The sequence below is a fragment of the Misgurnus anguillicaudatus genome, chromosome 17, assembly GCF_027580225.2.
Source record: "Misgurnus anguillicaudatus chromosome 17, ASM2758022v2, whole genome shotgun sequence".
NCBI classification, from domain to species: Eukaryota; Metazoa; Chordata; class Actinopteri; order Cypriniformes; family Cobitidae; genus Misgurnus; species Misgurnus anguillicaudatus.
This window is the reverse complement of record NC_073353.2, coordinates 37517821-37532590: the sequence shown is the minus strand read 5'-3', so window position 1 is coordinate 37532590 and position 14770 is coordinate 37517821. Positions and strand designations below refer to the sequence as shown.

General features: G+C 37.0%; 1 protein-coding gene and 1 long non-coding RNA gene across 10 annotated transcripts in view; both read left to right on the top strand.

The window, feature by feature from the left end:
• Positions 1 to 14770, top strand: part of tns1b (tensin 1b) — a 282589-nt gene that overhangs the window by 50404 nt on the left and 217415 nt on the right. The window lies entirely within an intron of this gene.
• LOC141350167 (uncharacterized) lies at positions 1576 to 5238 on the top strand. The gene is made up of 3 exons (XR_012358144.1): positions 1576 to 2264; positions 2601 to 2967; positions 3407 to 5238. It is a non-coding gene; the product is annotated as an uncharacterized lncRNA (long non-coding RNA).

Sequence of the window (14770 nt, the reverse complement as noted above, 5' to 3'; positions counted from 1 at the left end):
GCTTAAGGCCGCTCTAAGTTTGTTTTATTCATCTGAGAGGATGTATGTGTGCGCACGTTGGCCGCTCCTTTCAAAAAGGCCATTTGGGAAAACGTGCTGTTACACGTGAGATTGAAGTCAGAGTGGGTGTGTTGTCATTGTTTTCCCATGGATGAAACGGAAGGGCAGATGTTGTGTGTGTGTGTGTGTTTGTGAGTAAAAAGGTAATGGAGGTATTCAACAAGTGATGTTACATCACTGCAAAACATACAAGTACACTACTTTGTGTGATTTCTTTTAACGTAATTTACTGTATATTACAGTTACTTTAATGTATGTTAAACCACGTAACCATGCAATATGTTTTTTTTTTGTTATACTCTAATGATGCAGATGCAAGTTATACTTTACAAAAATATGTAATTGCTTTTTTATCATTTTATTGAGTAACTTAAATGAGATGCACTTAAAGGGATAGTTCACTCAAAAATTTAAATTCTGTCATTATTTACTCACCATCAAGTTGTTACAAACCTGTATTAATTTATTTGTTTTGCTAAACACAAAGGTAGATATTTTGAGCAATGTTTGTAACCAAACCGATCAGAAGCCCCATTGACTTCATAGTATTCTTTTTTCCCTTATATGGAAGTCAGTGGTGCTTCTGTTTCCTGCTTGATTACAAATATGTTTTAGGGATGCACCGAATATTCGGCCACTGAAAATTTTCGGCCAAAAAAGTCTGAAATAATTTTTTTCACCGAAACAAGACGGCCGAAATGTTGTAATGACGCAAACTGAAACCATGACCTGCACGTGCTTGTCTGAGGCAATATGTCTGCGGATTGGATGTATTTCAGTATCCCTGTGTCTCAGTTCGTTCCCTAGCTCCCAAGGTCGTGAATCAGTACGGATCGGCTCGCATGTGATTCGTGGATTAATACGCAAATTTATGTAAGGAAAGTTTATCATTTGCACGTGTTTCAAAGGCTTGCAAATGTTAACATTCAAGTGATTTTAAACAATTTAACAGCAAAAAGGCGCTAAAGTGAGCAGTTTTCTGTACGCACAGACTTATGGCATAGACGCACATGCAGTTGAATGTGTCCGGTCCAGCTCAAGTCAGAGGTGATCATCCCTATGCCCTTCAAAAAATCGAAACTCTTGATGTGTAAACTTTAGATAAAGTTGCGCTACTGTGTCTGAAAATGTGATCCATTAAAATACATTTGGCGAATAGAGCAATGAAAAACAACGTAATGTTTTATGTGGAGCGACTGTCTGTCTGTGTGTGCACGCGGGTTTAAGGGCACTCAAAAGTGCATACACGGAGAGACGCATTTCAAAAAGCAAGCGAACATAAAATCTTTCTGTTCTTGACAGGGCACATACAAAAAAATTATCTCCACAGTATTTTTTTCCAATAAAAACATTTGTTTATGTCTAAAGTGTATGTAAAGATTATAGTCAAAAACGAATCTGTTCTTATCAGTTCTTAAAGAGACAGTAACCTCAATTAAACTACTTAAGTCTGTGTCATTAATGTTAATCAAACAACCCAAGATAAAGAGAAAATCACTTCTGTAGCTCTAAAATATGGGGTCAGAATTGTTTCGTATTTCTGAATAAATATACTATGATCCACAAATAAATATAGAGAGTTTCATAAATATTTTTTAAATCCACAAATGCACAATAAGCGAACCATAAATATATGTTAGACATTTCATAAAAAGGAAGGAAATTCACAAATAAATAAAATGGGATTTGCAAATGAATTTTTTTTTATAAATATATATTTGTATTTTATTTGTATGTGAATGGCTTCCTGCGCATTTGTGGATCGCTTTCTGTGCATTTGTGAATCGCTGCACACATTTGTGGATCGCTTTCTGTGCATTTGTGAATTGCTGCACTCATTTGTGGATCGCGTTCTGTGCATTTGTGGATTTGAAACATTTCTAACGTCAAGACGTGCACAAGAATCCACAAATAGGTGGACTCCGCCCACCGTCTACTCCAGCCAATCAGACAACAAGCACACTGTGCTGACCAATCGTGGCACGATCTCCCTTCAACCAATCATAGAGTCTTTTCTAGAAACATTGTGCAAAAGACCCAGACGGAGGAGGACTTTTATTATGACAGCGAGTATCGCTCACTCAAAGCAATGGCGGAAAAGCGCTAGTTTTGTACAAGTGTCTCGCTGTGTGAGGCATGAATCGTGTTGTTGTGGAGACAATAGCACAAGATTGTTACGCGGTGTGTTCATGTGCGTCATTAGAGTAAGTACAGTTAGATTTGCATGTTTTTTTGTTGTTAAAATTTCCGTTATTAATAGCGCTAACATGTTATTAGCTAAACTGTGAATCTACTACGCTGTAACGTTATATAAATCACTTTCTTTTGCTGTTCATCAATGTGTTTATCCTGTAATAATCTCAGTTATATTACATACGTTGTGTAAACACTGCTAATGGTGTAAAATTTGTCATTTGAGACACGTCTGTTTATTTTATTTTGATAACGTATGAGGGGAGAAGCTGTAGCTAATTTGTCAATGTAAGTTATGTTTATTAGCATTAGTGTTACTTTGGGAATCCTGTTGTAATCTGTTGCAGGAAACCACATCTCCACCTGCCTATGATCTGGCTAAGCTCTCAAATATAGCCAGGCACTCATGCATCTTCATTCACATGCCATGCAACCAAGCTCATAAATACAGCTCTGGTCTATCTCTCTTAAAGGAGCATACCCTCATCCTGTTCAGAGCTTCATTAAAGGACTACTACCAATATTCACCATTAACTTCATCAACGACTGCTCTGCTATCCAAGTTGTGCCTCTCATTCAGAGTTCTGTGCGGTGTGTGCTACCTCATAAATACTGAATGCTGGCTCTCTCCTATCTGATGTATGTTCTCTTGTGTGCCTAATAAACAGCTCAAGTTGGTTCAACGCTCTCTATTGTGTTCTGACAGACACCCTGGTACACTGCTATATTCATTCGTAACTAGCCCCCTACACTTCAGAGTAGTCTTCGCTACCATCATAGTTATGTAGTGACATTTGCTTACAGATAGTTTGTATCTAACGTGGTACATTTAATTATGACATGACAAAACAATGTGTTTTACCTCGTCTCCTACTACAGAACTGATCATTTAATTACACATTATGCATTATGGTATCTTTTAAATGAACAAGAAATTCCTGTGGCGTCTACATCTTAATGTCAAGAAGGTTTAATATGTCAAAGCTGTTAGATAGTCTTACAGTGTTGTTTTTATTTTCCCTTTTATGCTCTGAACAAGCTTATGCTCTTACTGTCATTAACAGTAAAATTCATAGACGTAAGATGGATTTTTACACAAATATGCAATCAAACAACTGGTATGTTATTTGTTTTTTATTGTGTGTTTTTTTAGGAGTGGGGGTGCATTCAGCTGATGTAGATGTTTGCCTAAAAGGGATATGACAGACGCTACATATCATTTCATGTGATTTTTATATGTTTTACGACTTGCATCTTTACTTGACCAGGTGTTACAGATGATCAACAAAATGCCCTCTGGAAGGTCCTGAGCGGGGAATTCTCTGAAGTAAAGGATGCATTTGTGTTCATATTTCAAGTTCAAGAGGATATTGAATTTTTTTGTCATACTGTGTTAATGAACAAGGCCTGAAGGTCAATGCCATGTTTATCAATCAGCAATTGCAGTAGACAGGAGTAAATGAATGAAATGTGTAATGAACTCATTTATTTATGAATCAATAATTTGAAGGAATAAATAAATAAGCTAATCCTTTGTGTAAGCTTAGATGCAGACATTTGTTAGAGTGTGCTGAAATAAGTAGTACAGATTTATATAGAACACAATATCTTATCTTAAGTAAATTAAATATTAAATGTAAACAAACACACACACACATCTGTAATTTCTAAATGGGGTGTACATTTAATTTTAAGTTAAGCCAAGCCAGATTTATTTATATAGTGGTTTTTTTTTACAAAGTTGCATTGCTTCAAAAACCAGGGAAATTACTAAATTAATAGTAAATATAATGGGTTATATAGTATTATTCCAAACTATAGATTATAATCTAATAAAACAGTATTTTGTTCTTCAACTATTGATAATTACGTCAAATAATATAAATAATCAGGAACAGACCAAACTATACAAGCCTTTCCAATTTCCACCTCACATTAAAATGGAACCTTAAAAGGATTAAAATTACCTGAGAACAGGAGTTTGATATTACATAAGGGATTAGCAAAATTGAAACCAAGACGTCTTTAAGATTGTAGCCGAATTATTTCAAGAAAGGCTATATGCTATATTAACAGAATTTACAAAATGCTAAACTTAGTTACTATCAGCCAGGAAACAAACCAACACGGCAACAGAAGGAACCAAAATGCCACGTGTGAAGTAAACTACTGCTAAAAACCGGTTTTAATCAATTTAATTTGACAAATATTAACCTTGACATACCTTACCACAAAGTGTATTAAGAGAATCCCTAGTAAAGAATTATTGACAACTGTCAACAGTGCCCGTTCCTCAATCGGAAGGCTGCAGCCTCTGGAGGTCGCATACGCAGGCTGCATAAGTCATCACGTCTGGATAATTTAAGTTAACTGAGCATTACATCCGCAAATCATAAGCATTTTACAACAATTAACGACTAACTAAGAATAATAGTCAACTTTATAATAGTTAATTTTCTAAAATGATGATGTATGCAGCATACAAAAGATTGCCTGATGAAATTCAACTGTGTTCCCGACCTAACAGTAAAACAAAATGTGATTGGTTGGAGGGAAATCTTGCCAGGATTGGTCAGCACAGTGTGCTTGTTGTCTGATTGGCTGTAGTAGACGGTGGGCGGAGTCCCCCTATTTGTGGATTCTTGTGCACGTCTTGACGTGAGAAATGTTTCAAATCCACAAATGCACAGAACGCGATCCACAAATGAGTGCAGCAATTCACAAATGCACAGAAAGCGATCCACAAATGCGCAGGAAGCCATTCACATATAAATAAAATAAAAATATATATTTATAAAAAAAAAATTCATTTGCAAATCCCATTTTATTTATTTGTGAATTTCCTTCCTTTTTATGAAATGTCTAACATATATTTATGGTTCGCTTATTGTGCATTTGTGGATTTAAAAAATATTTATGAAACTCTCTATATTTATTTGTGGATCATAGTATATTTATTCAGAAATACGAAACAATTCTGACCCCATACTAAAAATAATAATATATTTAATTTATACAATAAAGACAGTGTTATGATTCATTTAATTTGATTTCTGTACCTAATGCTAATTTCAGACCTTACCTAATGTGCAACTTTGTTCTTTTTTATAAATGTTTGTAATTCCTTTATTTGTTATTAGATTTTTTCCAGCCCTTTTTTGCCGGAAAATAATCTGATACGGGCCTCAAAAACTGTAATGTGATCCAAACCATAAGTTTTGTGATTCGTCACACTAGTAAAGTTAGTACACAGTGATAGTCATACTGTAAATGCAATTGAACTAATAATTGGCATGATTTCTTTCAGTATTTTGGTTTTCGGTTTTTGGCCTTAGGTTTCCTTTTTTTTTGGTTTTCGGTTTCGGCCAAGAATTTTCATTTTGGTGCATCCCTAATATCTTCCTTTGTGTTTAGCAGAACAAAGAAATTTATACAGGTTTGTAAAAACATAAGGGGTGAGTAAATGATGACAGTATTTTCATTATATGAAAACTTTTCTACAAGTTTCGAAAAGTTTTCCGACTTCGGAATCTGTTGCGTAACAAAGCCCCCCAGTACAGAGGAAGTCCTTATATGGTCACTTTAACCGGAATAGTGCACGGCTGCACGCACACACCAATCGAGAGCTGACACGAATTCAGTGTCACCAAATTAGTGTGTTGTTGTTTAGGAGAAATATAAGCTTCTCAAAAGAACCCAGCCTTATGGAAACAATGTATATAGTTTGTTTATCCGGGGTAGCAGCAGCACTCCGACCTCGGCGCGCAGAACATCATCACTCCTGACTACTCCCCCTCTCGCTCAAATGTCCATCAATATTACTGCGTGCCGAGGTCGAAGTTTTATCCTCTTACTTTATCCATTCTTACTTGTGTATCTACTCATGTAACATTCTTTAAAAAGGGAAAACATGGAAGTGTTGGGTGGCTTCTAAATTCATCCCTGTTTGGATCCTAAGGAATGAATGGGGCTAGGCTAAATGCTAACACGTTTACGACACGCTGTACAAAGATTAAGTGTACGCATTGAAAAAATATAGATATCTATTAATTAGTCTAAGTTAAGGTAAGAACATAGTAAAAATTAAAAACCTGTGGTGTTTTACTTTAAATAGTCAATATACACACAAACACTTGAAGTTAGAGCATTGCTTTAGTAAGTCACTTTGAATTGAAGCATCATCCATATGCATAAATGTAAACTGTTTGATACATGTCCTGCTCTGTTTGCTCTCCATGTTTCTTTGTTGCGATCATAAAGCAGCTTTGTTCACCAATAGCTGGACAAATATTTTGTATCTTATCTCTATTGGTTGGCACGTTTCTATCGTCAAACAGTATTTTGTATCATAACGGCCAGCCCAAGTCCTTTCCTCACCTCCCATACTTCCTTCCTCTGATCCTTTCATGCTCAACCAAGTCCTGTATCTGAAAACTAATGGCACCATTTGACTCACAGCAGCCCCGTTTGACACAGACTCCACTGGACTTTATTTCCATAATGGAGGCAATGAGTATAATGCCTGCGTTTCATCTGTAGCGAAGGACTCCGTTGAAGGTCGTAGCCATGTTGATGCAGAGCCACGATGGATTTCATTATGCTGTGTGTTTTTGCAGGACCCCCTCCTCCACCGTGTTTTGTAGATTATGTCGGGCTCTGCACCAGATCTCTGTCTGTCAGCGAAGAAACCGTTTGTCCGTTTTCGTGACGATTGATGCTTTTATCTTAGACTTCCTCCGCTGGTCTGTTTACTTGATTTTAAAGCGACGTCGGCTCGAGACGAAGATTAGAGAGAGTTTTAAGATGAATCAGTGTTTTTCAACGAAATGAATTAGTTTGGTGCCAATCTGATAAATGCAAACATTACTTGACCACTAGAGGTTGCTCTCGCTGCTTTTGTCTGCAGGAAAATAGACCACTTCACGACAAAGTACAAGAGGTCTTTTTTTGCACTGAATGCATACGTTTATGTAATCACTGCTGTAGGCTGATATATTTAAGCAGCCTGTTTTCTCTACACAGCAGCTTTCTGACTGTGTTAAGCTCTATAGTGACATGTGGACTGGAAATAAGAGTAAAGACAGAATCTGTTTGATTCACTTCAAGTAATATAACTTTCGGAAAAGCACTAGCGAATGTATGCTAATGTCATGGGTTCAATTTTCAGGTAATGCACAGTGCACTTAGATTTTATCAGTAGGTCACTTTGGCACCGTCGGCCAGATGCGTAAATGAAGTTAATACATTTTAAGCCGGAATATATTTACATTCCCTGTCCTTGTGAAAACTGGGACATCTGGTCACGCCACATAAAGCCGGTTCATCTGAAGAAATCCGTGATGCTTTTGTGGCCTGTTTCCGGCTCTTCTGGTGATGTTCACTGAAACGTTTAACCACTTTGAGCCATTTCAGTATAGAACAAATGGTTACTCTTTAGACTTTTTGCCCTGGCTAATCTGTAGATATCGCTTGCTGCATGTTTTTGGGGTCTTGGAGAGCTGCATATCATTATCTATATTCATTCATTGTGCCCTGCTAAACGGCACGTTTTACCCAAAGTACCAGGCAGGCCTTGGGATCCCAAATTGCTTGGTAAAAGAAAACGTTAAGCTTTTCTTTAGGTACACTGGATTATCATCATCCATGTGTCACCTCTCAATAACCAGCTTCGAAATCAGTGCACTTTTTAGAAAGCACCTATAGATGGCAATGAAAGTGATATTTTAATATTTTTCATTCTTTTGATGATTTCAGTGTTTTAAACATTGTGATTCAAAATTCACTTCTATTAAAGGGCACCTATTATGCCCATTTTTACAATATGTAATAAAAGTCTCAGGTGTGTCCAGAATGTTTCTGTGAAGATTTAGCTCAGAAAAACCCCACAGATAATTATTATAGCATGTCCAAAGTGCCCCTATTTGGATGGGAGCAAAAACTGTGTGTGTGTACCTTTAAATCCAAATTTAACCTTACCAAAATTTGCTTCCTTCCAAAAGAGATGCTTTGGTTATAATAGATCTGATTTCGCAAAAGAAACACAGAAAAAATAGCAGACAGTGTCGTACCCACTAAAGGCAGGAACTATGGTAATGCAAGACTGTCAGTCAGCAGCCGTGGGTGGGGCTTTAGCAGTGTGACATCACATTGCTAAGAGAATCAAAACAGCATGTCTAATGAGACTGCTTTGGTTTAATGGGGATTAAAAAAGAAGGGTTGAATAGATGTTTTTTTATTGTAGTTTGGTTTTGTTCACACACTGCCAACAAACATTTATGTTGAAACATAAAAAAGTGGATTTTGCATAATAGGTGTCCTTTAAAGGTGCAGTGTGTACATTTTAGTAGGATCTCTTGACAGAAATGCAATACATAACTATATTGTCAGGGGTGTATACTAGGGTTGTGCCGATAGACGATAGTATCGTGTATCGACGATCTTCAGACATATCGCCAATGGCAGGCTTTCATGGCGATAGTAACGACGATAGTTGGCGAATGGTTATTATTATTATTATCATTATAGTTTTATATTAACACCCACAATGCATGCTTTTCCTCACATGAGGGTTTGGCTTCACTTTACGTGGAGAGCTTGTAAAGAGAGAATCCTTCTTGCACGTACCTGCATTAATGCGCGCGTCTTGGTCTCCTTCCACCACTATCCAGCGCGCCGCGTCATGAGCAGCTGCGCTTCTCTGTCTCACATGCACGCGCTCTCGCGTCTGTCCGAAGTCTAAACATAAACTAAAGAAGTAATCCTTATGTATTTGTTCAGTTTAATGCGTTTCATGCGAGCTGAGGCAAACTTTACTTTTTGTTTAAAATATGACCCGCTGCATATTACCGCCTTTCTCTCACTCTCGCGTACGTGCAGAGAGCTGCGCTCTGTCCGAAGTCAGATCACTAGGTATTAATCCTGTTTATGATATGCATTTCAAGGAGTTGTAGAAACACGTCCCTCGTGTTTAATATATGATTGTGTTTAAAATATGATAGCGTTCCGCTGGACCGATGCGTTTAAAAAGGCACCTCATGAGAGCACCACTGCTTGACACGTATAGTCTTCTGCAACAGCACTAAACCAATGCATTGAATTGTTTATGTGCGCACACGTGTGTGTGCGTGCGCAGATGCATGTTTTTACAGTTATTAAGTAATCATGATAGGGTTTTAATGACGCGCTCGCATTAATGGCATCAGGTTTAAGAAGGTTGCGGTCATGACGGTGTTGCTCTTGTTTTTTGTCCACCCATCAAGTGACTTGTTATAATGAGTAAAAAATTAACAAATAAAAAAATAATTAAACTACTGCCCGCCCCCGTTAATATCGTGTATCGACGATCTCACAGGCTGACGATAGGACGATCTGAAAATAGGGCATATCGCCCAACACTAGTGTATACAGATCTTGCATAATGAACTGTACTCTTTTTATTGCCTTAGAAAGAGCCAATTGTGTCACTTGCTGTTTCCGCCCACCATGCATGCCAGCGGGACAAAACACACTGATGGAGATTAAACTACCCAACAGTACATAACATTTACCAACTTTAAAAAAATACAAAAGACCGCACTTGGTGGCTGCATGTGAACGAACCTTCGAATTGGGACAGCCTTCATCGTGGCCCGGTGACGTAATTGGCCTTTAAATATGGCCATTGATGGACGAACCCCCTGAATTGGGATGTACCCACAGTTTCAGACAACAACATGTTTCTCCTGTGGCAGCTATCGTAGCGATGGGTGAGCTGTGGATTGAGCCATTAGTTGCAATTCGCAAACCCCCTCCTAGATGCTAAAATCTGCACACTGCACCTTTAAATATAATTACAGTCTATGGTGCTGATTAATCAATAGCTGAGCTTTATTCATGATAAAACACAGCTGTCGCCACTTCACTAATGTTGCTGAATGTTATATCACCAGAAATTAAATGATGAATATTTCATATCTCATGCAGAATCACAGAATAATGATTCAGCTCTTTCACACAGTTTGCTATCATTAGTTACATAACAGTATCCTTGAGAAGAAGAAGTCCTCAGATCTATTTATCATCTCTTTTCTTTCTGTTTTGACCTCAATCTCCTCTAAAGCGCTGAATCTGAATCCGGATATTATATGGTTATATTGCTTCTCATCTGATCCATGTTCTTGAAATAGAAGCGAGTGAATGCACATCATGGCCAACGTGTGTGTTTGTGTGTGTATATTTAGCTTGTCTGTTGGCATTGATCTGCATGAGGAACAATATACTGGTGTCTGAGGCCTCGGGCTTTGAAGTGCTATGAGAAATGAGTTAATCAGGCTATGGGATTAATCCAGACCTTTTCTTATCTTCTTGTATTCAGCCTGTTTTACATGAGAGAGATATGTGGGTGTACAGTAGAGACATAAATCAGCTACAGTGACCTGTAAAGAGACCTCAGAAATAAATACAAAATACTAACATTATTGTAGTGAAGTCGAGTGTCTAAATCCATCATAACTATATAGTAAAACCATTGTAATGCACAACAACCTGGTACTGTATGCTATGAAATAGTTACGTGTCAGTATAGTATTAGAATAAACAGTTGTTTCACTATGAAATATTATACATTTTCCTAAATGTGGGCTTTTTACAGTTGCCAGGCAACAAACCAATTTGGCACATGTACGTATTAGGGCTGAGGGATAAATACCCTGTATGCAAAGGATTGCAGTATTTTACCTCATGATACCACAGAGGAAAATGCAGTTTTCGGCAGTTTTGTTTCACTAAAGTATCAACAAGGAAACTGCTTAAAATGGAAACAAATGAGAAAATTGTTAAAATGCATTAAGAAGTTGTAAAATGTAGAAAGGATAAGAAAAATTATCTGGATTTGGGTAAATATGTGACCCTGTCCATGAAATCCAAGCATCATTATCTAACATTATACTGTGGGTCTGTTGAATGCTTGAATCTGATTGGTTGATTAACGTTCAGAGGTGTGCAATTATTTTCTGTGAAACGCACGGCGAATGTAGTTCCAGGCAGCTCTCTTGACCGCATTACAGTTCCATATAACTTTGCATAGTTAACTTTAATAACGGACTAACAAAAACAACATGACAGACAATTCTCCGAGGCAATAACAGCGCTGTTTAGAGACTCACAGAGACAGCCTCGTTCACACATCTCTCTCTCTCTCACCCTCTTTCTCGCTCGCTCACTCTCTATCTCTTTCTTTCTCTCTCTGTGTCTCTGTTGCTCTCTTTCTAATAACTTCATTAATAACTGCACTAGAATGCTATCAACGGCTCAAGCCTCCATTGCCAGCTTTAAAATGACGTTTGGAATAAACAAAAGAGCCATTGGATGAGACGCGGAAGAAATAGTCCTACTCACAATAGCGATTTAAGTACAAAAATCATGTGATCGATGTGGTAACCATAGTATAAGCGGAATAATTGACTCTGGGCCATTGAATTATTGAAAAATAATGCACACTTCACGTCGTGGCCACATCATCAACTCGGGTGTCTATATTTTTTTAAATATTCAACAGCCCGTCGTCGATTATTCCTTACTTAAGATTTGGAGCATCATAGTTTTATTTTATGTTTATTTCAATCTTTGACATGACCACTCAGTCAATATTATAGTAAATAGTAAATAATGCATTATTATTCTTATAAATTGCCTACATATCTCACTGATTTTGCCCTGTCTGTAAAACGCTCGAATTTAGTTCCTGTCTCCGCCTACCAAAATGTCTAGTATACTCTGATTGGTCAGATGACCTACTTGACTCAACTGTTATTGGTCAACTGGGTTCAACGTGTGTTTGAAAGGTTACACCCCTGACTACGCATGGGATTTCTGGTCCTGAGAATCTTCAATATTGACATGGCAAATCTGAGTTCAGTTAGTGACAAGGTTGAGATTTTTTCTGAAACCAATTAAGATGTTTGTGAGATTTTTTTCTCATGAGAAATAGCTAAGACAACAATAGCTATAAGATATTAAAGAGATCTGTGTTTTTGCCTATATGGTTTTATATTGTAGATATTTGGACATTATATAAATAATTTTGTAATAAGGGACTGCAAGATATACAGAAACATTGCAAATGCGCTTTCTTTTCCCAGAAAGAATGTAAAACATGTATGTTTTTTAAATAACATCTTATCAAATTTAAAAAGAATTTACAACCTTGAAGCATTTATCGTATCGCATATCGCATCTAGCAAGTTATTGCATATCACACAGCCCTAAAAGGACATCATAAATGCTAAATATTTACAGAGATAACTCCGGGCAGTCAGTAACTGCTGATTTTCATGTTTCGTGTGCAGTATTTATCAGACTTTTTGTGTCATCTGAGACTAAAAATAATGCAACATGAACCACAAATGTGTCTACAATGTGACATGATGTGCTGTGAAGAAAAACAGGACTGACCCCAGAAGAGGTGGATGAAGGATCATGTTGATGAAGAGGAAATGCCATGGGATTACAGACGAGAGAGAGAGAGAGAAAGAGAGAGAGAGAGAGAGAGAGAGAGAGAGAGAGAGATCCCCCAGTGACAGCCAACACCAGACCACCTTTACTTCCAGTAGACCAATTTAGATGTGATGGATTGTGACTCTAATGAAACGGTTTTAACTTTACAGCCCTCAGCTCAGCTCTGTCTGGGTTGAGATGTGTCTTTGATGACTCTGTCTCAGCTCAGAAAAGCAACACAGCTTTAGTTCAATGTGGGGCAGAGAAATGAAGCAATGGAAGAGTTGCAGACCCAAAGGGAAATTTTCTGGCTCCAAGTTTGCTCTTTCATTGCTCTATTGAATCTGTTCTTAGGTTTCATTCAAGTACCATTTTTGTATCAAAGTAAAATGAGATATTTGCTAACATACAGTAACATACAGTATGTAACATAACATACAAAGTTAAAGGATTAGTCTATTTTCTTAAAAAAATAAAATAAAATCCAGATAATTTACTCACCACCATGTCATCCAAAATGTTGATATCTTTCTTTGTTCAGTCGAGAAGAAATTATATTTTTTGAGGAAAACATTCCAGGATTTTTCTCATTTTAATGGACTTTAATGGACCCCAACACTTAACAGTTTTAATGCAGTTTAAAATTGCAGTTTCAAAGGACTCTAAACAATCAGTCCTTCCAGAAAAACGCAGATTTTTTTTGTGATTGTTGCGGGTGAAAATCCTTGATTTTGCAGCACGTTTTCTTAAAAAATGCGATGGAATATGCGGGATATTTATGCAATTTATGCGATGGAATTGCGGGAATTTGCGAAAATTGCGGAACTTGCAAAAACTGCGGAAACTTGCAAAAGCTGCAATGTTGTTCACGTCACATAATCACGTCACTTCATAACGTTTCCATGGCAATAGAGGACACGGCTGCGTTTTTGGGAAGTAAATGCAACATTTTTCAACTTTCTGCTAATATATATGACTTTTTGCTACGAAAATGCGGAGATTATGAAATCATGCAACCCCCGCATATTTTGTGCGCGGAAATATGTAATTAATGCGGCGAAAGTGCGTCGTATTTGTAAAAAATGCAGCCCCGCATAAATATGCGGACTTTGACTGATTATGCAATATATCGCGCGATCGCACAATCACGTTTTTCTGGAGGGACTGAACAATCCTAAATGAGGCATAAGGGAAACGATTGTTATTTTTGGCAAGAAAAATAAAAAATATGCACTTTTAAACCACAACTTCTCATCTTCCTCCGGTCATGTGACACGTCATCACGTCAAGAGGTCACTGATACAAAACTACGCCCCTGTGTTTACAAGTGTGGAGAAAGAGGACCGTTCTGACATTGTTGTATGTCAAATGATACTAATTAATGTCTTTGTGTCAGTTTATTGTTTAAAATGGTCCGCAAATGTACATTTATATATGTAAAACGTGACCTTCCGACGTCATTACGTATTTACGTGAGGTCGGCTGGCTCATCACACAGCCGGAGGAAGAACAGAAAGTGCATATTTTTTATTTTTTGACAAAAATGACAATCGTTTCGCTAGATAAGACCCTTATGCATCGTTTAGAGTCCTTTGAAACTGCAATTTTAAACTGCATTAAAACAGTTTAGTGTTGGAGTCCATTAAAATAAACAAAAATCCTGAAATGTTTTCCTCAAAAAACATAATTTCTTCTAAACAAAGAAAGACATCGACATTTTGGATGACATGGTGGTAAGTAAATCTGTAGTATATCTGGATTTTTTTTTTTTAAGAAAATGAACTAATCCTTTAAGGAAAAGTAAAACGATTTAATTTCCTGTCAGTTTAATCCCATTGCTCTTCAGGAGACCCGATTAAGATATTTAAGAAATTAATTATTCGTTAATTTTCTCTCATTGGGAATCGAAGGAAAGTTTTATTGCCCATTCATAGCTGAAGGGTTTTAATTGTGTTCTCATTTACTTTAATGTAATAATTAATAACCGTGTAAGAATCTGATTAGAAATGTGAAGGTTTATATTTAAATATCTGAGACATTTAAG